The sequence below is a fragment of the Vidua macroura genome, chromosome 18 (assembly GCF_024509145.1).
Source record: "Vidua macroura isolate BioBank_ID:100142 chromosome 18, ASM2450914v1, whole genome shotgun sequence".
Lineage (NCBI taxonomy): Eukaryota > Metazoa > Chordata > Aves > Passeriformes > Viduidae > Vidua > Vidua macroura.
This window is the reverse complement of record NC_071588.1, coordinates 5113049-5138077: the sequence shown is the minus strand read 5'-3', so window position 1 is coordinate 5138077 and position 25029 is coordinate 5113049.

The following is a 25029-nucleotide window of genomic DNA, read 5'->3' as shown; positions in this document are numbered from 1 at the left end:
AATATCCCAACCCTTGTCTGGCCTTGTTTAAGAGTCAGCTTCAATAGTACCTTTGTTAAGGGTAAAATCTCATTAAATGTGAGGTAAGAGGAAATGAAAAAGTGTAAAATATCCAGATTTATTACCTGTTGTCTTCTGAGCATTTGAGAACTAGGAGCTGGGGGCAAGGGGCCATGGGGGATCAGAGCTGTGAGCCACGAGCCCTTCCCCACCACCCGTGCTGCCTCTGGCTCCTGGGGCACTGCCTGCTCCTGGCACCGGCTTATCAAAGGAAAAAATTATTTTTATTTTTGTGCTTTTTGAGAAAAAAAAGGTGAATTTCTTTTACTGTATCAGACTGGCCCTGAGCTCCACCACCCCGTGCACGTGCGGGTGGGGGATGTTTATTTACTGAACTCAGAAATGTTTCTCAGCTCAAAGGGAAGGTTTTCCAGGAGCGGTGACTCCTGCTTTTCCTCCTGTTCCAAAGGTGAAGGGAAAAGCAAACCCAGTAAATTACAGTGTCGGGTTTATTAACTCTGCTAATGAGGGAGCAGCCTGCATGGTCGGGGGGTGAGAGAGCGAGACCCTCTGCTCTGGGGCATCACACTTGGGGTGCCCCCGAGCTGCTCCCTCCCTTTCAGGGTGGAGAGAGGTTCCAGGGTGAAAAAAGGGCAATTAGAGAAACTATAAAACCTGATAAAACTTCTCTGCTCCCAGAGCAGCCACAGTGAGCCTCGAGCATGGGATGGAGCTGCCAGTGGTGCAGCTGTGGGGCTGTGCCCAAGGCAGGGTGATGCTCCAGGGTTCCTTGTGCCCAACACGAGTTCTGGGGTGTGATGTGAACGCACACAGTGCTGGGGGTGTGATGTGTTTGCAGGGCCCGGCTGCCTCTCACCTTCCCTGTGTGCACTCAAGGATGTGCCGCTCGCTTTGTCCTTTCACTGAATTAGTGCTTGGGGAGATAATCTGTCCTCTCTCCCTGCACAAGATGGGGGAGCCAATGTCACTGGTGAAAAATGTGGGGCCACCCACTGGGCCCGGGTGTGGGGGGGGAATTGTGCTGAGGCTGCCACTGGCTACAAACAAGTGGCATTTCTGGGCTTGTTGTCGGGTGGTTTCCATGGAAAACCCTTGGCAGCTTTGGAGGGACCCTGCTGTCCCCAGCCCTGTACCCCTTGCCCACTCCCCCAGCCCTGCTGCCAAGGCCACCATCCAACCATGTCCCTGAGTGCCACATCTACACATCTGCTAAATCCAGGGGCTGAAAGCACGCGTGGGGTGTGTGCTTTGACAGTGCCAGCATGCAGCTGTTGTGCTGGAGAGCCACAAGAAAATCCTCGTCCCTCTCCTGCCTCGGCAAGTTTGTGCTCAAGCTCTCTGCTGGAGCGAGGACCCTCTCCCGGGATGGTGCCCACCCTACACGACCTGTTTGCTGTGGGACCCCTCGGGCACGTCCTGGTGAGTGACACCAAGCAGAGCAAAGCTCCAGGGCTCGGCCACGGCCACGGGGCTGGGCGTGGCGGCAGATGCAGGAGCGGGTTCGCATTGTCCCCGCAGAGGCGGCTTTAACTGGTGACATTAGCGAGTGGCGGGGCTCCGGGTGCCTGCTGGTTCTCCCTCCATCCACTCTGTATTCTAACCCTAATTGTCTGCAGCAACCTGTTATTACGGCGCCTTTAACATGATAGACACAAATAGGACGCACTAATCCACTACTCTTTGGTTTAAGAGTCATTACAAAGTGCTTAATTAAGTAAGCCTCACTTAATCACAAAATGTTTGCATGCTAAACGAGTTCTTGTGAAGCACGACACTTGACATATTCTGTACAAAAATAATTACAAGCGGGAGGCCCGGTACATTGAGCCTCCGAACGTTTCATTTCAGGCCTTGCCCATTCATCACCAGGCTGGAATTAAAAGGCTTTCAGCGCAGAACTCCCACATTCCTGCCGGCTGAGTCACCGCTGCCGCTGCCGTGCCTGGGTGGCTGCCACGGAGCCGCTGCCCCGCCGGCTCCCCGGGCATGTGCCGGGGCAATGGCACAGCTGCTGCTGCCACCGCGGTGTGACTGCATCGAGGTGGAGGCTGGCAGCGGCACCAAGGGACAAGAATCCTGGGAAAGGCCAGCAGAGCATCCATGGAAGCAGCACGATGGTGGGCATTTTGTGAGTGCTGAGGTGTCCAAGCGTTGTGTTCCCTTGGCGTGCAGCATCTGGAACAGGCAGGGGGAAATTTGGTGCCTCTCTGCCCCAGAGCTCTCCTAAAGGCAAAGTCACCCTCCAGCCCGAGGGATGGTGGCTTTCCCAAATCCCCGCCCTCGGCTGCATAAAGACTGCCTGAATGGGATTGTGTTAGGAGCAGCCTGCAGACCTTTGTTGGGTGTGCTGGTGCCCATTAAAATCCCTGTCCCTCTTGGGATAATTGGGATCCTTGCCCCAGCCTGCCTTTTGAAGGAAACCCTTTAATTAGCATTCTTCAGGCTCAGGAATGTCCTCAGCACTACATTTGTTCTCTCACATGCTGCTGCTCAGGTCAGGGTATTTCGAGCTCCAAACTGCACCGTGCAAAGTGCACAGGACCATCCATCCATCCATCCATCCATCCATCCATCCATCCATCCATCCATCCTCTGGTGCCCAGGGCCTGGGCACAGCCAGAAGCACCTCAGTGCCCGCAGGTGCCCTCTTCTCCACAGCTGTGTTTGGGTGGTCACTGTGCCATGAAAGTCAAGAGAGGAAATGTTTGTAACATGGAGAGGTCCTGCTGAGCACAGGGACGATGGTGGCAGCTGGAGGGTCACAGGCCCTGGTGTCCTCAGCATCCTCAGGCATGCCAGGTTCAGGCTGTTCTCTGGGCTGGGATGGGGAGAGCTGCCAGGGTGGGGCTGTCATTCATCTTTCTCCTGAAGCAGGTGTTCAGTGTTTATCAGGGCTAACCAAACAATTTATATTAATTAGGAGGGCATTTGTGACTGGCCCCTCACTGTGGTGGCACATCAGGGTTTTCTTGCTGTGACCCCTCCATGGCTCCATCCCACCCCCAGCACCTCAGTGCTCTGCGGGATGGGCCTGATTGCAGCAGAGTTTTGTGTTGGAGGAAAACCAGAAAAAATATTCAACGAGGCTGTAGCATCCCATGTGACATTTTCATATCAGATCATTTCAATTTTTAATTCTGAACCAGCCTGCATTTCAATAGTTTCATTATTTATCACATTATGTTTTGTGTTTTGCATTGTTACTCTTGTCTTCTATATTAATTTTGCATGATGAATTATTTTGCTTGAAGTCAAAATCAAAATGAAATCCAAACGATTTTGTCGAAATTCAAAGGTTTTAGTTAAGCTGCAGCAAGGATTTCCAGCCCTTTCCTCCACACACAAGTTAACAATCTCCGCTTCTGCTCTCCTTCCAAAAAATTGCTTGAAACCTGGAATTCATGCCGCAGCTGTGCAGGGTGCTGTTGATTTCCAGCTCCCAGGGATGCTTTTCCTTCCTGTGTGGTGAGTGAAGGAGAGGGCTGGGGGGAACGAGGGGCTTAGGGGCACCGGGTTTGGGGGTCCCAGGAGGAGCCGAGCCGAGGCCAACCTGAGCCTGTCTGGGGCTTGGCCGCCAGCACTGACCCAGCAGCAGGAGCACACATGGTAAGAGTTAGTGAGCAACATTCCCAAACTTGGTCATCTTTGCTCCCACACAGGCGCAGGGTGCCAAGGCACGCCAGGGCCGCTGCCCGGGGCCGGGGCTGGGGAGGGCAGTGGGTGCTCTGGTGAGTCCCAGAGAGGGAAAGATGCCTTGTAGGGATGGACGTTCACTCCTGCAAGGAAACAAAGTGATCTGTAAACTCCATCTTGAGTTGGACTGAGCCTTTGGCCCAAAAAGGGAGGGATGATTGGTTTTTGTCCAAAACCTCGCAGTGTCTCAGATTGCCATTTTCAAACTGAGATTTTTCATCACAAAGTGGCTTTTATCAGTTAAGCCAAATTTGGGGTTCTGCCTTTGTTTTTTTGGAGGGAAAGCTTGAGGAAAATGGGTTCCACAGCTTAGCATGAAACACAATATTTCAGTTGAGTTTCAGGCTTGTCCCCATACAGCCTTTTAATAATTTGTTGCCCTTCGGTTCTGTATGTTTATTTTGGGGTTGATTTTCTGCCACCGAAGCAAAAGCAAATTGGTGATTAGACCAGTGTGAGCTCTTGGATGTGCTTGGGAAGGGAACAGGGACACGTTCCCTTGTCCCCATGTCCATCCTGGTGCTGGGAGCAGAGACCTGTGGGACCTTCCAGGACTCTCCTCCCTTCCCTCCCACTGCCCACATTCCCCTCTCTGATTTTGGTTTTCCATTGCATTTTCCCAGGTGACTTCTTTTTGCATTGTTTTGTCCTTGCTGGGTGTGGCGAGGGGCTGGGAGCTGGGAGAAGAGCAGAGGTGTCAGGTTGGCGCGGCCACATCATCCTCTGCTCCCCGACTGCCTGAGCATCCCTGGGCTGCACCAGCAGCCAGGGGACACCCGCCCTCTCCTCGGGGTGTGTCCCATCCTCACGGAGGGCCAAAGGCAGCTCAGGGGCACTGGGCTGTGCCCCATTGCTGGCCAGGCGTGTTGGCCCACGGCGGCTCCGAGCTGGATTAGCCGGGTTAAACCGCTAATGCAGCCGCTGCGTGGAAGGCTGCTTTCAGTAAGTGGCTCCCTGTAGCTTATTTGACTCCAGGCCCAACTCTAATGTCTCAGTGGGCCTGTTACATTAAGCAGGCCCAAGTGGTAGGAGATTTAAAGCATCAAAATGAAGTGCTTTATCACTCCGTACTGTGTTCTTGGCTGCTTTCGTTGGCCTCACTTCACAGGCGCCGCAGCCTGCGAGCCGAGCCCTCTCGGCAGGCCCATTACAAATTCCACTTGTTGACGGTTGCCTTGTTGCAGGATTTAATGGTAGAATAATATTTACACAGTAAACTCCTCTGGAGGTGTTATAAACACCATAAAAAGGATTTTAGAAGCTTAATGAGCGTTAGTGAAGTCGAGACAGGATAATGTGGCAACTGTGCACTGTAATCTGATTTGGCACCTTCTGCACAGCAGGAGTTAGTGGGTGGAAGAGCTTTTTACTTTTTTTTTTGTTTTGTTTTGTTTTAGTGTGTAATATTGTTTGTTTAGCACAGTGCTGAATGGGGGCTGTAGAGCCAGGTGCCCACAGACTGGCTGACACGAGTCTCCACCAGCGTGGGGAGCACGGGCACCCCCGGTACATCCGGTCAGACATCGCGGTCACTTTGTGTCAGATGTGAAAAGATCCGTGTTTGGGCCAGTTCAGTGCTCAGTGACACAGCTCTGAACATGGTCATGGTGGTCACAGCAGGAATTCTGGGACATCAAACTGGCAGATGTAGGTTTAGATAAGAGATTAGGAGGGAACCCTTTCCTGTGAGGGTGGGGAGGCCCTGGCACAGGGTGCCCAGAGAAGCTGTGGCTGCCCCATCCCTGGAAGTGTCCCAGGCCAGGTTGAATGGAGCTTGGAGCAACCTGGGATAGTGCAAGGGGGTGTAATTGGATTAACTTTAAGGCCCCTTTCAACCCAAACCATCCTACTATTGTTTGATGATGATTTTGGGCACATGGAAGCAGCAGCAATGGGAACAGCGGCTCTCCCACTGGGTGATGATTTTGGAGCTGGGCAGCACTGCAAACAGCCCAGTTTGGGGGCTGTTCCAGGGGGCTGACTGGCTCCTGCCATCCCTGGGCTGACCCAGAGCCCTGGCACAGCAAGGGGTGCAGGAGGGGCAGCCCTGGGAGCAGCAGGTACAGGCTCACCCCAGCAGCCTCCTGCAGCCCTGTGTTTTCCTGTATCTTTTTCATGTTATAATTCATGTTTTCCCCTTGAGCTGAGATGCAAATACCCCTGCTTTGTGTGTGCATTCACAGCTGGACATGCACACAGGCGCACAGGGGTGTTCTGGGAGTAGCTCTGACTCAGCCCGGGCTTGGTGATTCACATGCAGGTATTTGGATGTGTGGGGCTCCGTGGGCACCTCCCAGGAGAGGGAGGATGGAGAATGGTCCCTGCCCATCTGTGCCCAGGGCTGCCTTCTGCCACTGAAAGGAATGTTGGTGGTGGGAACATTCCTATTTCTGCAGAGTGCTGATTACCAAAGGGATCTTCTTGGCTGCCTGCTGGAATGACTTTTCAGCGTTTAGATTATTTTTCATTTTCAATTTTGAATGTTTCCATATATTTTGTTTTGCTGGTACATAAACACATACAAGGTTTTTTAAAACACAAATCTATTTAATACATACTGTCAAAAACTGTGGATTTTTTTCGACTTCAGAACCCACCCCAAAGGCGAGGAGCAGTGTTTCAGCCATGAAGTGACTGGCTGCCTCCCCCACAGCCCCTCTCCCATTCCTGGCCCTGCTCCCACAGCACAGAGTCCCCCATCCACTTGTTCAGAGTCAGAGCCATCCCCTCCCACCCCAGACACTCTGTGGGGGCTGGTGGACTTCAGGGACTTGGATTTTGACACTCGAGGAACTACCCCGACCCTTTCCAATTTCCGAGGGATGTGAGCAGCCATGGATCTCAAGACTGACTTGCCAGCAGCAAAAAGCTGCCTTTTGTAAATAAGCCAATATTTTCTTTCTTTCAAGGGGAAGCTGACAAAGATCAATACCAGCCTGCAAAAGACATTGCCCTCTTAAGAATTAGCCCTTTGCAGAATCATTAATCCAGGAAGCTGTTACAGGGTGACAAGAGCACAGAGGCTCTGCCAGCTCCTGGAGGGATGGCAGCAACATCCCCTTATGCACAGAAAAACAAACCAAATGAGCTCGCTGAGAAAATCGTGGCCATGGGCTCGTTCTGCGCAAGGAAACCATTGGACTTTAATTAAGGAAGGCTGGCTGCACTCTTAATCAGTGTCATTAAAGTTTCCTGGTGCTTTGCTCTCATTTGACTTCCATGAGGTCTGCGCAGGGCTGGGCTGGTGGCATCTTGTGGCTGCCCCACCCCTGGAAGTGTCCAAGGTCAGGTTGGATGGGGCTTGGAACAACCTGGGACAGTGGAAGGTGTCCCTGGCCGTGGCAGGGGGTAGAAATACAACGGTCCTTAAGGTCCCTTCCAACCCAAACCGCTCTGATTCTGTGTCCCCTGTGCACCCTCCAGCCCTGTGGCAGGGCAGCGTGTCCCTGTCCGAGCCCTGCCAGCTTCTCTCCTGGCAGCAGCCAGGACGCTCAGGGTCAGGAGCTGCTGAGGCTGCTGGGAGGGCAGGGAGAGCCCCAGGTTTTTGCAGGGAGCAGGGCTGGCCAGGTGTGGCTCATTAAATGAGGCGCTGATCACAATTAGCCAATAAGGAATCAGTTTACAATTAGTTTTTCAGGTGAAGCTCATCAGGGGCTAAATTAGCAGGTGCCGTGGCTGTGCCTACAAATCAAGGGAGTGACCCATTTTTCTGGGAAGGGGCTACCAGGGATGGGTGGGGATGCTGCCATTGCCAGCAGTATTTCTCTGCTGCTATGTGCAAGCTCTTCACCTTCTCCTGCTCTTTTCAACTCTGTTCTTTCCCTCTGGTTTGCATCAGGACCACAAAAATGTGGCTGGCTGTGAAGCAGCTCAGTGGAGCTCAGGACAGGTCTCTGGAATTGAGGATGCTCCATAAAACTGGCACCCAATCCCTCCTGGGTCCACAGGGCACTTTGCTCCCTTGAAACAAGCACTGTTGGGCCACAGCCCGGCACAGTGACACAGTGGTGGCACTACCATGGAGGCTTTGCTGCAGCACCAGGGGAAGGTGCACCTGTGTGTGCAGGGCACAAAAACCTGCACAGGTGAGCTGCCAGTGTGGGGGGTGAGATAATCTCACCTATTTTCTGATTTAAACAAGAAAAATCAGCCAAAACCCGAGACCCCGGCGTGTTTGGTGAACAGCTAGAGATGGAAAAATAATTCCAAATAAGGCATTTGTCACAACATTGCAGGGTCACCCACTAAGCGAGGGATGCTGGAGAGGGAAACAGTTCTTGGGGGTAATTACAATTTGTAAGAAGTTTTGCACTGGCTCTGTAATTGTCGGGGGGTGGCCATTGGCACTGCAGCGCTGGGAAAGCACCACAATAGAGCCGTAATTTACAGGGCTGGAACCATGAAGCCAGAAGTGGTTTGGGAATTACTGCTAATCTTTATGGATTCAGGTGGTTTGGGTTACAGGAACCGTGAACAGGGGTCTCATGCTGCCCCAGCATCTCCTGCCCGAGCCCCTGTAGCTTTGGGGGAACTGGAGCAAATGTTGTTTCTGCCTCAGCAAAGAGCTCTCAGCTCCCTTGAGGCTCCCATGGAAGAAGTGAAAAGAAGAAGAAAGTTGCCTTATCACCTTTCCTTAATGAAAGAGGCTCCAAGAGAGCTGAGAGGGGCTTTGGACAAGGGTCACGAGTGACAGGACAAGGGGGAATGGCTTCCCACTGCCAGACAGCAGGGTTAGATGGGATACTGGGAAGAAACTGTTCCCTGTGAGGGTGGAGAAGCCCTGGCACAGGTTGCCCAGAGAAGGTGTTCCTACTCCTGGTTCACACGTGGCTGAGTGAGGGCAGCATGGGAAGGGAATTTCTGCCACAAGAGCCCCTTTGCTCTTGGTCCCTCCGTCCCCTGCCAGCGTGGAGCAGCTCTGTCACATCAGGCAGCTGCCTGTGTTCAGCAGAGTTAAAAAAAAAAAAAAAATCACACTTTTTTTCATTTGTGCTGATTTGCATATTAATAGTTTGCATATTAAACAACTACTTCAGAGGGTGGGCGGGCTAATGAATGCAGCAGTCTCCTCTATTTTAACTCAATTTGCCTCATCCATATTCCAATGACTTTGGGGATTGGTATTCAGTTTCCATTGAAATTATCCAAGCCAGACCTAATTTGTGCTGCCCTTCCATTAATCCAATTAATTAGCACCATTGATGTGTGCTGCCTTTGTGAGGCGCTTTGTGCGGCGCCGCTGCCGCTAATGACAGCCCGGGATCAGAGCGAGTAACGAGCAAACCAAAGGAGCGTTTGACCCTTCCTGGACCCTCACACAATGCAGCACTTTGGAGCCTGGAGGCCCTAATTTAGGTTCGATAGTCCAAATTATAGACAATAATTCAATATTCTTTGTGGGGAGCTGAGCAAGTGTCACCCTGTCATTTGTTTAGCTTATTTTTTTTTCCCTGCCTCTTTATTTATGTATTTTTTCCCCCTTTTCATTATTTTCCAACCTGGCCTTCCTGCTCCACCTCCAGCATTGATTTCTGACCTTGTTCCACTGAGAGGGCTGAGGATCTCTTTACTCTGAAGGAATTCATTAACCTTTCCCCTGCCCAGAACTGGAGAGAAAATCTTTATATTTTAAGTAAGGCAAATAAACACTGGCGGTGACTAGCGGAGTCCCTTCACTGGCTGCTCCCCAAGAGCTCCTGTGTCAGCTTAAGAACTGCTCCTGGGTTTCATTTTTTGGGTAATTTTCAGTTAGAGATATGGTTTAAATACTGGCTGAGCTTCTCCAGACCCTACTCAATGGCCCTTGTGGGTCCTGCCTAACTCAGCATAGTCTGTGATTCTGTGATGAGTTTCTGCACTGGTGACCACCCCACTTCTCCCCCTTGCTGTGGCCCGGCCCCGATGTCCCCAGAGTGGCCAAGACAAATTTAAACTGGTGCAATTAAACACGGCAGAAGAGCAGCAAGATGCCATTCCCATGGCCACAGCTGCTGGGCCAGGATGCATCTTCAGAGTGCCACCAAAGCCCCCGGGGAAAGGGGATGTGGAGGAGCTGCAGATGTGTCCAGATGCTGAGGAAGCAGCCACTGCACCTGGCATGCCTGTTCTCCCCCACCCCTCCTTCCCTGGCTCACCAGAGGAGGAGAAGCTATTACAGGAAGTGTTTAGCTGTGGTTATCCACAGGTAGGTCACTAAACTCATTAAGGTAATTAATTACACACGGCACATTCACTGTGTCCACAAGCGTTTGAACTGTAAGGAGACAGGAATTGTCAACGCCTGGGAGGACAGAGAGTCAATTTGCACAGGGATATGGAGATTTGGGTGCTCAGCTTCCTTTTAACTGGAACTAAAGCTGAAGGGTTTTTCAGGAAAAATCTCAGGAGGCAAGAAAACCCTGCTGCAGGAAGGCTGTGTGTAATTTGGTAGAACCATTGTTTGGGGTGAAACAAATCATTTGAGACTTTTAAAATCTCACAACCGATAATTTAAAAATTACCACAGGAATAAAGGTTGAACCTGGTTTTATAACTCTACTTTGTTTTCCTCACTACTACCAAAATTTCACTCTGGGAAAAGAGGCGTGGTTCTGTGCTGTGCAAGAATGAGGTTTTCCAGAAGTTTTCCAGAGGTTTTCCACATCAGCCTGGTCACACCTCCCTGCAGGCAGGCTGGAGTCCCACTCCTGTGGCTCTGGTGGGTCAAGGTGCTGCCAGGGGTGTTCACTCCTTGCTAGGCTGGGACTGTGGCACAGGGGACGTTGTGTCTGTGCTGTGGCCGTGCCAGTTCCCACTGAGCCACAGGAATGGGTTTGGCACTGCTGAATGGGGACTCTCCTCCTGTGGCTCTCCATGCTGTTCCCAATCACTCCTCAGCATTATAAATCATGCTAGTGCAATAGCAGCTTATACACTCAGTTGCCTGCAAGATTTTCCTGATTAACCTTAAAATCTGCTATAAATCTTATTCCTTTCCTTTCTCATGGAGCTTCAGGGACACAAACAGGCTCTGCTGCTGCTGGGGCTGAGGTGCTGCCTGCACTGTGCCAGCTAACACGGGCCATGGGGAGCTAAAAAACCCATTGACACCTCCCTCCTCTCAGGGTCCCGTGCTCTCTGAGGAGGAGGAGGAGGGACACAGAGCCATGGGCAGCTGTTTCCTGCAGCTCCAGCTTCACCAGGCTCTGGGGGCTTCCCAAACTTTTGATAACCCCTCTAGATGATCTTTGGTGGTGGTAAGAAGAGCGAGTGAAGCACCCAAAGGCAGGTGGCATTGAATGGGTATTTATTTCTTTGTCTGAGGTGGGGGCCCTCGTACCAACCTGCACGATCCCGCTGCCTGTCTGGCACTGCTGCAGTAAGATCCCGTTTAGTGGCATCACTCAGGACTTGTCACATTATGGTATGTCACAACATGTCAGGCTCTGACAGGCTGGATACCTGCTATTAACTCGAGACTAGTTGCAAATACAAAATAGAGGTGGTGAATGAAGGCAGTGCCAGGAGCAGGGCGGGTGCCGGTGCTGGCACTCAGGGTATGGCTCTGCCAGCCTGGCTTTGCAGAGTAGCCCAGGGCTCTGGCATGCTCAGCCTGGATATGAGAACACAGCCTCCAAAATGGTGCCAGAGAGCTGGATTTGAAAAAAATTCCTCCTGACACCAAAGTGTCGGTTTAATCCTGACAGAGCGTCCTGGCACTGTCAGCACCACCAGGAGCAGCAGCACCTGCAGCCTGTCCCTGCTGGAGCTGTGGCTGTGCCTGATGCTCCTGGGAAAGGTGGAGGAGCAGGACAGGGCTGGAGGCTGAGATGTGCCCTGGGAACGGATTCCTTCCTGCTGCTGCATCTGGCCTGTGGAAGTCCCTGAAGCCAATTTAATTAATTGTCTGCCTGTGAGTGCAGCACAACAAACAGTCGATCAGGTTTCCTTTTGCCCCTGTTGTGATAGAATTCACCTTTAAAGCAGAAGTTTAATTACAGCATCGCCCTCCCTCATCACACCCTTCCTCCCAGGAACTGGCCAAGCCTTGTCTTGAAGGGTGTTTGGCCTCCAGGACCTCACCTGGGACATCTGGGGGATGTGGAGCCACATGGACTGAGTGAGGGAGGGTCCTGCTGCAGGAGACGCAGCAGGACCCTGTGTGAGGGAAAACAGCAGGAACCTGGTGGCTGGGGCAGAGGGAGGGTCCTGCTGGGACCCTCCTGCAGAGCTGTGGGGAGCACACAGGCGCTGTGCTGTGGTCACCAGTGACAATCCCCGGGTGTTTCTGCTCCCAGTACCCACAGGCACTCTGTGGGGAGCACCCCTGGTTTGTGAGCAGGAGCTGCAGCACTGTGGGGCTGACTGGAGGAGAGGAGAGTTGAGTCCAGCTCTGCTGGAGGCCAAGGCAGAGCTCATGAGCCGCTGTTGGAATCCTGGCACCTCCACCTGGTGCTGCTGGCTGCTGCCCTGTGCGTCTGGAGCTGTTGCAGCCACATCTTTCAACAGATCCCAGGTGGAGGATGGCTCTCCGTCCCTCCTTGTCCTGAGATGTCCCTGGCTGGCTGGCTGATGGATCCTCACCATCCAGCTGAGTCAGGGGCACCCAAGCAGAACCTGGCACCCCCTGACACCCCAGAGGGGCCAATCTTCTGTGCCCATGCTCCCTGCGCCACTTCAGAACCCCCTTGTCTCCCATAGTCCCTCATGCTGTAACCAGCCAAAAACCAGGCTGGTTTTTATTTGCTTTATTATTAAGCTGATGAGGTTATTTAGTCCGTTTTATGCCCCATTAAATTCTGTGTTTGAAATTCTGTGGAGCGCTTTGCAAACACGCGCTCCGCGCCCGCCAGCGCCGCCGCCGGGGTTTGCCTTGGAGCACCCGCGCCCGTGTTTGCTCCCTGGGTACTCTCTGCTTCCCCAGCCTGGTGTGGCTGAGAGAGATGAATGCTCTGTCTGTTATTGTCACCTCTTCTCACTTTTCTTTTTTTTTTTTTTTTTTCCATGCTCTCATCACTATTTTGAGTGCTTCTTATTTTCCTTGCCTCTGCAAGAAGCCATAAAATTCCCCAGCCCGTGTGTGGTGTGGTGTGCACTTACAAATTACCACTGAAAAATGAATTGCCTTGACAAAATCTAATGTTTTGTGACACAGCACAAATATGCATTTCATTCTTGAAGAGAAGGAAAAGGAGCTCATTGGAAATATTAAATTAAGCAGTGTAACAGCTGAAAATAATTTGGTTTTCTGCTCTGTTGCTTGTGATTTGGTACGGAGTTTGAGGTGGCAGGGCAGTGCCTGTTTAGAGTGTAAAGCACACAGATGCCTCGGATTTTATTCCTTGCTTTGGAGCAACTTGTTTTCTGTGGTGCTGGCAGCTGCTGCAGCTCAGAACACAGGTTTTGGGAAAGGTCCTGGGGGCAGGGAGCTGAGGGGGAACACTCTGGCCAGAGTGTGGAAATGTTTTCCATGATGCTGCAGTCGGTCACAGGAGACCAACATGAGGCTGAAGCTCTCGCTGCTTCTCTGGAGGTTCAGAACAAAAATCCATCCGCAAGAAGAACAAAGCAGTGCAGGGCTGCGTTTGGGGATTCCTGCAAACAGCCTTGGATCCCCGCTGCAGCCAGGCATAAATAAACTTTTATTCTCTTCAGCCACCCAGCCCTTTAATTACCTGCAGGGCTCTGCATGGTGACTCATTCCCAACCAGGGTGGCTCCTTGCAGACATGTGGAACTCCCTGGTGTGTCACTCTCCCTTGCTGATCCCATTCCTTCCCCCTCTGTGCCACCTCCAACGCTGCCGCAGGGAGTCCCTGCAGAGCACAGGGCACTGCTGGAGCTGCACAGCCAGGCACAGAGCCCAGCAGGTGTCACAGGCTGAGGGCAGCTGGGCACTGCTGGTGGCACCGTGGCTGGCAGCTGGGCACTGAGGAGCTGCTCCCTCAGACCTTCCCCTCCCAGGTGCACGGCCCCAAGGTGGCTGTTGGACCGAAGCGTGCCTCAGGGTGGATTTTTCATCACGGTTACTGGGGTTGATTCTTCAGTATTAATTCGTTATTTATCTTAAAAAGGTAGCTGGAAAGGGACCAGGCCTGCAGTGGGGCAGAGACCGTGAAAGCACTCAGAAAGCAGGAGCCTGTGTCCCAACCAGGCTGTGGGACTGTGGCCATGCCACAGCAAGGGATGCTTGTGGGGTCGGGGGGTGCTGCAGTTCCAGCCTGTCCCCCGCTGGTGGCCAAACCAAGGGCAGCTGCCAGCCAGGCCTTGGGGACCAGCCCGGCCCCAAGGGCTCTGTGATCAGCTCTGTTTCCCTCCAGCAGGAGCCAAGCACAACCTGCCACTCATGCCAAGGTATCTTTGGCACAGGGATGTGGGTAGAAAACCCACAGGAGTGTCAAAGCCATGGACAGTCTCCAAAGTGAGAGCAGTGTTTGACGGGGGAGAATATGCTTTGGAAAATTGACTTGATCCTTGTTTGGAAGCAGCACTGAGAAGCACACGGAGCCCTCCACAGACACACACATGCTGCCTTGAGGATCTCTGCACAAAGCAAAGCACTGGAAACATGTTGTCATCCACCTCCTCCCTCTCATTCCTGGCAACGGAGTAAATATCCAAGGAGCTGCTTATATCCAAGCACAGGAAAGCAGCCACCCAGCCTGGAACCATGGCAGGGACCCCTGCAGTGCTTGGTCCTGCCGGAGTCAGGGGGTTCCATCTCCTGCTTCCCTCCAAGGGCGTGTTGGCAGTGCCCCCCTTGTCTGCTGGAGAGGGGCTGGACTACAGGGGGGTGAGCTCCACGCTTATCTGGATCATTGACCACTTGCCAGGAGAGCTGGTTTCTCCTCTCCCATAGCTAAAGCCAAGAGCCAAGGACTAGACATGGCACAGCTCGTGTTGTTTTAGCATCCCTCTTCTTAAAAAAAGTAATTAAAAAAAAAAAAAAAAAAGAAAAAAGAAAAAAAGAAAATCTGGACAACTTCCCAGATTGTACATCTGTCCGTATAATTTACACCACGAGGATGAGGAAGTGAGGAGGGCTGTAAACTCTTTCCATCTGTGCAATGTGTGTGATGATTTTTCCATTCCTTCCTCGCCTCCCCCACCGAAGCCCCAGGCTGGGGTGGCTGTGCCAGCAGCGGGCAGCCCTCAGTGCCAGGGCCAGCTCTGTGCTCTGGGTCTGGCTGCCAGACCTGGGCCCCCCTCGCCCCTGCCCTGGCTCCTCCTGTGCCATGGGAGTGCCCAGCCACCTGCCAGGAAATGGCACTCACTGAACATTTTCCCCTAGAACTATTTTGACTGAAAAGGGTGGGTTTTTTGACAATTGGGTTCACAGAATCATGGAGTCATTAAAGCTGGAAAAGACTTCCAAGAGCATCAAGCCCAACCTTCAGCTGAATACCCCCATGCCTACTAAACCACATCCCAAGGTGCCTGTCCACTAATTTTTTGAACATTTCCAGGGCTGGTAAATCCATCACTTCCCTGGGCAGCCTGCTCCAATGCTTGACCACTCTTTCAGTAAAGGATTTTTTCTAATAACTGACTTCCCTTTGAAAAACTCCAGCTCCTAGTTGGACCTCAGATGGGTCAACATCATGAGGCCTTATCAGTCCACTGAGGCTGGGAAATGACTGTGATGACCCCTGAGCCCGGGTTTCCAGCTGATCGCTGCTGCAAAGGGTTTTGTTCTTAGGTGGGCTGGATTTCTCGGGGGAAATCCCTGTGCTCCTGGCAGGGGAACGTGGCTCATCGGCCTCGGTGATGCTCAGCTGCAGCTCTGCAGCTCCATCAGCAAGAGATGAATGAAGGAGCGGGATGGTGCCACCTCCCAGCGCCCACTCGCTCCCTGGCACACCAGCAGCAGTTGAATTTCTTTCACATTTCTGGTGAATCACTCCTGGGCGTGCGGGTGGGCGCCGAGGGTTTCTCTGGAGCTGGTAGCACAGCCCTGCTGAGCACAGTCCCGAGCAGAGCCTGTGCTGGGACACCCTGGGTCCACCAGCACTCACAGAACCCCTCTGACACCACTGGCGTGTTCAGGTTGTGCCAGGACCAGGATGAAGAGGTGACAAGCTGCCTTGGGGGTGGCCTTGTCCCCATCCCACTGTCCAGCACAGGCGATCAGCAAGAACAGCTGCAAAAATAACCCCCAGTGATGCCATCTGTGCTTTCCCCTGGGCATTGCGTCCCTCCTTTTCCAGGAGGAGCAGAAAGAGGGCTCTGTTCCTGGTTCCAGGAAAAGCCCGATGCCTTCCATCTCGGGAGGACGGCTCCCTGGCACCTCATCCCTAGGCTGCAGCCCCGCGCAGGGAGCAGACAAGCAATATTTATCCTTCCAGGTGCTCTCCAGCGAGCCCTCCCTAACCCCTTCCCCTCCGGTGGCTCCCGATCCGCCGGCAGGGATTGCCCCACGCCTCTCGCTGGCAGCGGAGCGGCACCGACGTGGTTAACAAACATTAACAAACTTTCTGGGTAGGCACCAGGCAGGCGCTTCCTCCGGCTTGACATTCAATTCCGATTGGTGTGACTCATTAGCTATTTATTTATTTAAAGCCACGGAGCTATTTGCAATATTTTTAAGCAGCAAACACAGTGTGTGGGCAGGGAGCTGTTCTGCCTAAATGTTCGGCTCGGTGACACTGATGATAACTTATCAGAATAAATAAGGAATCTTCCAATCATGGGCTCTTCACCGAGGGAGTGTTTAGTGTGAGCTGCGGCAGAAAGTCATAATGTTTCCTTCTCAGAAACTTTTTACCAGTCTGTGTGTTACATCCAGGTTATATCCCTGTGTGGGCAGCTGCCTGCACGCTCTCAAGCCCCAATTAAAAATGGAATACATCATCCCTCTTCTCCTCTCCCCAAAACCCTCACAGCTCCACCAGGTCCCTCCTGGAGCAGCTGCCTTGGAGGGGTTGGGCTGGGAATAGGCACAGGAAAGGTTTGGGCAGCGCTGGGCTGGTGAAGGGGGTGAAGGGACCTCGCATGGTTGTGCTTTGAGAACAAACTTTTGCCTAATTATAATCTGGACACTTCCTTCTGTTTTTCCTGCCAGCAGCAATCTCCCGAGCTCCCATCCCAAACTGGTGGGTCTGGGGGTGTGCAGAGGCTCAGATCAGGAACCTGAAAAAGCAAACACTTCACATCCCCCTATGTTTTCAAGTTATCTCATTTTTATATAACCCAGCTTGGTACAAATCCAGGAAAAAAAATTTGTTGCCATTATTTCCAGGGAAAATGGGGCTTTTCTGCCATTTTGAGGTTTAAAATTTCACTTCCTTAGAACAGGAGCCTCTTGAAATCCTGAGAGATGATGACCTCCACGCACCAAAGCCCCAGCAGCAGTTCAGTTTGTGGGTTCTTCCAAAGCATTCCTTCAGAGCACCGGGGATGGGAAATGTCCCTTCCTGCTGGGCAGCGGTGTCCAGCTCAGCAGAGCAGCCCCGAGGCTGGCTGGACTGCAGTGACCAGTGCCCTGTGGTGCAGGGGCTGCCCGTGGCCCTGTCACACTGCGAGTGCCACTGGTGCTGTGCCCGCTCCTGGGGCAGCTCGGTCGGAGAGGAGGGCAGCCCCAAAGTGTCCAACACGGATTTTTTAGCAATCAGCTTTGTTTTGCACTCCAATTCTCCACATTCTCAGAACTCCCCTATGGCCATGCTCCTCCTTACCACATTCCATGCTGGAGGTGGGGCAGGATGCAGGCTCAGCCCAGCAGATGTGTCCTTGTCCTTGTCCCTGTGCCGTGGGCAGTGCCGTGAGGGCAGGGTTCATCCCACAGAGCCAGGGCAGGAGTAACCCCTGTGCTGGCTGCCTTCAAAACAAGCTGGATTTTTTTGGAGGCAGTTCTGGGGGGTTTAACACGCCCTGACTGCTGCATTTTTTGCATTCCTCTCCTTTTCTTCTCTCACACATTTGCCTCAGTGCTGAACAGAGCTGCTGGAGCTGCGTGTGCAGCTGGGGCTGGACCAAGGCAGGGGCTGAGCATAGGAGTTGTGGGGGCAGTGCTGGAGTTTGGAACATGCAGATGGGGGGGTTCTCATGAACTCTGCCTGCTGTCCCCATAATTCCAGTGAGGCCCTGGCACAGCCCAGAGAAGCTGTGGCTGACCCTGGTTCCCTGGAAGTGTCCAAGGCCAGGTTGGATGGGGCTTGGATCAGCCTGGGACAGGGGGAGGTGTCCCTTCCCATAGCAGGGGGAGGCACCGGATGGGCTTTAAGGTCTCTTCCAACCCAGTCCAGTCTGGTATTCTCTGTTTCTCTGATAACGATTCCAAAAACTCCCTCCTGCCACAGTGCTTAGTACAAAACTCAACTGCTTTTTATCTTCAAACTCTGATTATCAAAAAGAAGGGGCTGGGCGCCTGGCAGAGCGAATCCCTTTGTGAGCTCCTGCCTGCTGCCACAGTCACATCACGTTACACCGTGCTTTCAAACACACCATGACACGACTGATGCAACGTGTGACAGGCAGGGGATCCGCCAGGAAACATGAGGAGCCCGGTTTTTCAAGTAGCATTTTTACAGAAACAACAACCACCATGCCCTTTTAACTTGTATTTATGGATTGCTAAATATGGCCTGCTCACAGTTCTGCAGGTCCTGGTTGCAGTACCTGGAGGGGGATGAGATGTAGAGGCAGAGGAGGAGGGGAAGTGTCCCAGCAGGTGGGGGTGAGTCAATGTCCCTGCAGTGCCCACAGTGGGAGCCCAGGCTCAAACCCTCCATGGCATTTGAACAGAATCCCAGAGTCATTTAGGTTGGAAAAGACCTCCAAGACCATAGAGTCCAACCTGTGCCCAGTTCCCACCTTGTGACCAGCCCAGACCACTGAGTGCCACGTCCAGGAATTCCTTGGACACCTCCAGGGATGAGGAATCCAAACCTCCCTGGGCAGCCACTTCCAGTCCCTGACCTTCCTTTCCATGAGGAAATTCCTCTTGATTTCCAACCTGACCCTCCCCTGGCACAGTTTGATGCAGTTTCCTCTCCTCCTGTCCCTGTTCCCTGGGAGCAGAGCCCGACCCCCCCCAGGCTGTCCCCTCCTGTCAGGGAGTTGAGCAGAGCCACAAGGTCCCTCCTGAGCCTCCTTTTCTCCAGGGTGAGACCCCCAGATTCCTCAACCACTCCTCATACTACTCACATTTGGGCTTTTGGGTTGAGCATCAACTACTGGAAAAGCTGTTCCTGGTGAGATTCTGGGATCCTGGTGCTGGCTCAGACACTTCTCGCTGTGACCTGCCAGCACAGTGTCCCCCAGCAGCCACCAGCCAGGGTCCCACCACAGCTGGGGACAGGAGAACCCCTTTGCTGGGGCTTCTGCAGCTCTTTGCACCACTTGATCTCACTGCCCCCCTCCCCTTCTTTCTCTTGATTAGCAGCTAAAAATCATGGCAGTGTCTGGTAGGACAAAGCCTGTGACAGCAAAGGGAATATTAGGGTCAAGCTTTATTAAGAAAGAAGCTATTGAAATGACATCCTCCAACATATTGCTATTAGGGCCTTGAAGAGTCTTTGCCTCATTAATGTAAAAGGGAGGTGGCAATCTTCCTGATCAACAGTGGCAATTTATTCTAAAGTGTCCATTTTCTGGATGTCAGAGGAAGACTTTTATTTATAATCTTATTTTCAATTTCCACAAAGAACACTTCACTCACGCTCTGGGCAGGTTTTTTTTTTTTGCAGACAATAACGATTATAAAACGGTGCTCTGCCCCCCTCCCCAAAATCCCCCTTGTAGTAGTGTTGACATATGGAAATGAATCAAAACGTAATAGGCATAATTACCAGCATTGTGTGCAGGCTGCAATTAGTGTCTCTTCAAAGCAGGCTTGTAATCAAAAGACACCAATAGACAAGGGAAAGGACCAGGCAGCCACTCCTGGGATGAGCCAGGGCTGGGAGAAGTTTCCCACCACTGGGAGTGCAGCGGGTCCCTGTGCAGGGTGAGGATGATGGCTCGGTGAGGATGATGGGTCAGTGGTCCCAGGAGCCAGCAGCCACCCCTGACACCCCTCAGGTGTCAGGGCAGGCAAAGGTGTCCAGGGAAGCTGTGCATCCCCATCCCTGGCCAGGTTGGACAGGGTTTGGAACAACCTGGTGTAGTGGAAGGTGAGCCTGCCTATGGCAGGGGGTGGAACGAGATGAGATTTAATGTCCCTTCTGACCCAGAATGTTCCATGATTTTCAAAATTTGTTTGATGAGTCAAAAGAAAATATGAAAATAACATTCAGAAAGAAATAGTTGCATTCTGCACCAGCAGTTGCTCTGCTCACCTCAGAACTGGCTTACAAGAACTTTTGTAACCACTTAATTGACCACTTATTGTGGTCAATAATTATTTATTTGATAATGAACTGGAGAATGTTTCATTCACTCAGCTCTGAACACAAGACACAATCTGAATGTGAGGAAACCCCATTACCTGTATCCCTCCAAACCCCAGCTAAGGGGTTCTGTCCAAGCACAGCAGGTTGACAGTTTTGCAGCTCAATTTTTACCTGTCAGAAATGTATCAATCTGAAACTATTTTTGCAGGAACATTTCTATGTTAATAAGTTTTTGCTTTGAAATAACGCCTCCCCCACCTTTTAATAAGGTTAAAGCATTATCTGGGGCCTCATTGAAAGGGGCTGCTGGGGTTTCATTTTCAAATTCATCTTGTTCCTTAATAGTTTCTCAAAATCAAAGTCAGAATGAAATATTTTATGGCCATTATTCAGCCGACTGCTTTTATTGACCCAAACACACTCCTTTCTTTTCCCGGGGAGGTGTTGAGAAGAATTGTTCAGAGCTGGAGAACAAGAACAAGGAAAGTCTGGGATTTCCTTTGGAGTTCCCTGGTTCTGCCAGGAGGCCCTCCCGCAGCAGCTGCTCCTGGAGGCAGTGACAGAGCCCTGTGGGGTGTGCTGGAGGTGACAGTGACACTGGCAGGGCCTGGGAGAGCCCGAGGGCCGGGACCTCAGACCAGGCAAACACTCTGGGAGCTGTTGCTCCAGCTGGAGCTCTGACAGGATGCCAGGGCAGGACCAGCACCTGCAGTGGGTCAGTGCCTGCCAGGCTCTGCCCAGGAGGAGGGTGGGTGGCACCTGGCACCTTCCAGCCCCCGCCGTGCCCCGGCTGTGCCGCTGCCGGTGGGTGCAGGGGCCGATTTTGGGGTGCAGGGTGACACCAGCCCTGCCTGGTCCTGCTGCCACTCTTGGGGTGCTCAGCTCCTCAGGGAGGAGGAGAGGGGGGCTCTGGGGCCAGGAGATGCTTTGCCACTGCTGTGGCCTCTCCAGGAGAGCCTCTGCTCACAGGGAATGCTGCTCCTAGAGGAGCGGCCTCTCCCGAGGCAGCAGGGAGATGCTGGTGTCAGCCAGGGAAGGATCAGGCCTGTCACCAGCGGGTCTGTGTAGGAGGACTTATATTTGTTTGCAGGAGCCAGATGGTTAAAGAAGAGAGTGACATAATTTCTAAGAGCTGGAGCCATGAAGAGAGGGAGAGAGAAAGTCACAGGGGGAAGTGAGACCCCAGAGGCTCCCCAGCTATGGGGTGTGCTGGCACTTCAGCTCTGCTTCCTGCAGGGATCCATCCTGGGGTGCTTTTGGGAATTGCTCCCACATTTAGACATCTTTCCTCCTTGCCTGTGGCTACACAGGGAAGCTGAACTGCGAGTGGCACTAATGCTGGAGAAGTTATGAGGGCAGAAGTGGTGGGCATGACCTTGTCATCATCGTGAAGTTCATGATCTTAAGTAGCTCTCCATTTATTAATGGAGGAGCTATTTATTAACCTGCTCAATTCAGTTGTGCCTGCATAAATCTGGAACAAGCCCGTGGAGTGGGGATTTATACTGGCATAACCGAGGGAGAGCCTGGCTGGCGTCTCTGTCCATGGCTGTGGAGGTGGCAGGACAGGATGGCTCACAGGACAGGTTGTCCCCCACTCTTCTGGGGGCTGGGGAGGAAACTTCAGATCGCAGTAGCAAAATGAAGCTCAAAACAGCAGCTCAGTTCCCACAAACCCAAACGTTCAGGAATAGGAATGGTTCCTGTGCACAGCGTGTGTGCCAGGGCTGGAGTTTGTCTCCTCCTTAGCCAAGGGCAGGGGTGAGACAGAAGAGATTTGAGGGCATTGGCATTGCTCATCTCCAGCTTGGTGGGGAGGGCTGCTCCCTCAAAATCCCTCTTGGCCAGCCGGAGCCGCCTGGCACCCACAGCCTTGTGGCCACCACTGGGAACCCCACTGGAACAGCCAGCTCTGGGTGCACCCCTGGAGCAGGGAAAAAGAAACCACCAGCTACACAAACCTCCCTGCTTCCCCCCAGCCAAAGTCTTGGATCTCTTTCTTCCTGCATGGAAGTGGATTTCAACCAGCAGGACATACCTGTCATGTTTTATTGTCTCATCCCCTGTGTTTGGTACAGGCTGCCGAGCAAAGGCGATGCCAAGGATGCTGCAGAGGAGGGAAAAATTTCCTCTGAAATTTTGACTGTTCCTTTAGGGCTTCGAAGGAGCTGAAGAGGAGACATGAATCTGAATTTAGAATTACATTTTAAGCTTTCATGTAGCCTTTTAAAATATCAAAAGGAGCAAGGGTCTGCTATCCTACCATCGGAACCGGGCACAACCTCCTCTTTAAGCGCGTACAAACCCCACCCCGTGACTCGCGGCTTCCTGCTGCCTGCCCTTATCTTCCCTTATCTGCTGCTGTGCGGAGGCTGCTCCGTCTCCGCGGGCCGTGGCTCCTTCCACAGCCTCGGGAGCAGCGCTCGCTATTCCCGTCACGCGCGGGTCTCCCGGCCCCGCTCTTATCGGCAGCCGCACACGGAGCGCCGGGGGATGCCCCGCCGCCGCCGCGCCTCTTCCAGAGCCATCCCCGGCACCGCAAGCCGCGACCTGGAGGGGCTGCTTTATCCCCTTCCTGAGAAAGAGGGATCTCAGCAGGCTGCAGCTGAAAAGACCTCGGCAAATCCTGCGGGAAAACGTCTTTGAAGATGTTGTATAGACGCGGCCGAAGACTTTTGTGGGAGAGGTTGTGTGCGGGTTCTGAGGTGGCCGCGGGAGGAGTGAACTCCAGCAAGAGCTCCAGCACTCCCTGAGTGACAGGACCCAACACCTCTGCTCAGTCACCTGTGGGTGCCTGGATTTTTTTATGCCACCTGGTGCCACCCTGCAGCTCTTTGGGAAACGTTAGGGCATTGACATCGTGGTGCAGCAACCCTGTATTGGTGTAATCGGCAGTGTCCTGCAGAAACGCACCTGAGGAGTGGAGCTGGGCTCTGAGGGACACCAGAGGACAGTTTGGGGCAGGCGTCCCTTCCTGCACCGAGGTCATGATCCACCACAGAAGAAGAGACGTGCTCGTCTGTGACAGCCAATGACATCAGATGTAAGAAGCGTTTTTGGGGGGATTAGTGGGGCCTCTGAGCACAGAAACACTCCTCCCCCACCACGCCTACACACGGATGCACACGCATGCACACACACACACACATATGGACACACAGACCCCCTCCCAGCTCCCTGTCCTGCCTCTCCCAGGCCGTGCTGGGGTGTGTGGGGAAGGAAGGAGTGGGCACTCGCGCCCTGCCAGGCGCCCACGCACACCCACGGCCCATATGGCTCCTGCTCACAGGCTGTGGCTGAACTCGCCTGGGAAGCGCTTTGTTCCTCAGACCATCGTGGGGAATGGATCTCTGCCCGTGCTTGGGTTTAGCAGTTTTCCCTCCTGTCGATGCCTTCTACAGCTCTGCTGGGAGCTGTCATTGAAAGGAGAATGTGAAGAGTTGCCGTGGTCCCTGGCACTGATCCTTCCTGCTCCCCAACCCGAGGAGATCCCCAGCAATCCATGCCACCTTTGACACTTTGCACTGGTTTGTAGGTAAAATACTCCAAGACCCTCAGAAATCCCTTTTTACAGTCAACAGAGACTGACACAAGAAGTTCTTCCCTCTCTCCTCAGTTCCTTGGCCTGGCACTGGACATTCCCACAGCAGGCAGTAGGGACTGGTCAGCTCAGTGTCCACTCCAGAGAAGGTCCCAGCACAACCCCATCTCCTGCAGCCCTGGATTCTGGCTGGTTTTAGGATTCCATTCCCCAGCCAGCCCATGCCCCACCATCAGGCTTCTCCCTTTCTCCTCCCTTCTCTCACATTTTTATTTTCAAGTAAAAGACAGTGTTTCCTTTCTCTGGGTGATTGTGATAGGAATCTCCTCCAAGCCAGTGGCAAACACATGATTTCTGAATTTTCCCCAAGTCTCTTCCAGTCTGATTTGCATCAAAGATTTTTTGTTTTGTTTTGTTTGGGTGATTTTTTTTTGGTTTTTTTTTTTTGTTTGGTTTGGTTTTTTTTTTTTTTTTTTGGTCTTCTGTTCATCTCTGTATTTATTCTGAGGTCAAAAAGAGATTTTCAGACCCAACAGTCTGCCCGAAATCTCAGTCTGTGCATCTCTACAGACCCAAAGGCTTTGGGGGGAGGCCAGGAGCTGTGACAGGGGATGGATCCCCCAGGAGTGGCAGGTCTGAGGTCCCACTGCCCCCCCTGCCCGGCACAACCACAGAGCTCCCACAGACATTACACTGGAGCGGTGTGGAAAGAAATCTAATCTCGTCCTAATTTTCTTAACTAGTATAAATTTCTAAAGAAAAGACATTTGGAAGCGAAATATCAAAATGTGACATTTGGAAAATGTTAAAAAGAACATTGTTGCATTATTGAGATACTTTGTTTCAATTTTCTTTGGAATTAAACTTTGTCAAAATTCTCATGTCGCCACAGGAGGTCTGTTCCTATGTAACAACAATTTCCAAATGGTTTCTGGACTCACAATTTTGGCCATCAGTAGTGATGGTCTCAAAAGGGAGGGTGGGAGCCAGATGTGCACCCCATTGTCCTGGTCCTGAGCAGATGAGATGTGTCCAGGCTTCAGCCCTGACAGCCTCTTGCTCAGTCACATCCTCAGCAGCCCCTGTGTGGAAGAACACACTGTTTTGGGGAAAAAACAGCTCTTCCAGAAAGATGGATCAGGAATTTGGGCTCCAGGATGCAGCACAAATCCCATCAACCTCTGAGTGCGTTGCAGTTCCATTCAGTGCTCACAGGGACAGTGAGTTTTGGCTTTGCTCAACATCACTTACTAAAGCCGGTGTAAGTCTGTGGATTTTACCTTCTCCATTCCGGATTAGAACAGTTTCAGCCATGCTTAAACCCATGGCTGAGTTAACCAGCACAGAACAAGATAAATTAGGCTCTGTTTAAAGTAATGTCTGTGTCCCACAGCCTGTGCCAGCCCAGCAGCCAGGGCTGGCTTCCTGGGAGGGCATGTAGGGAGCACCAGGACCATGCTCCAGC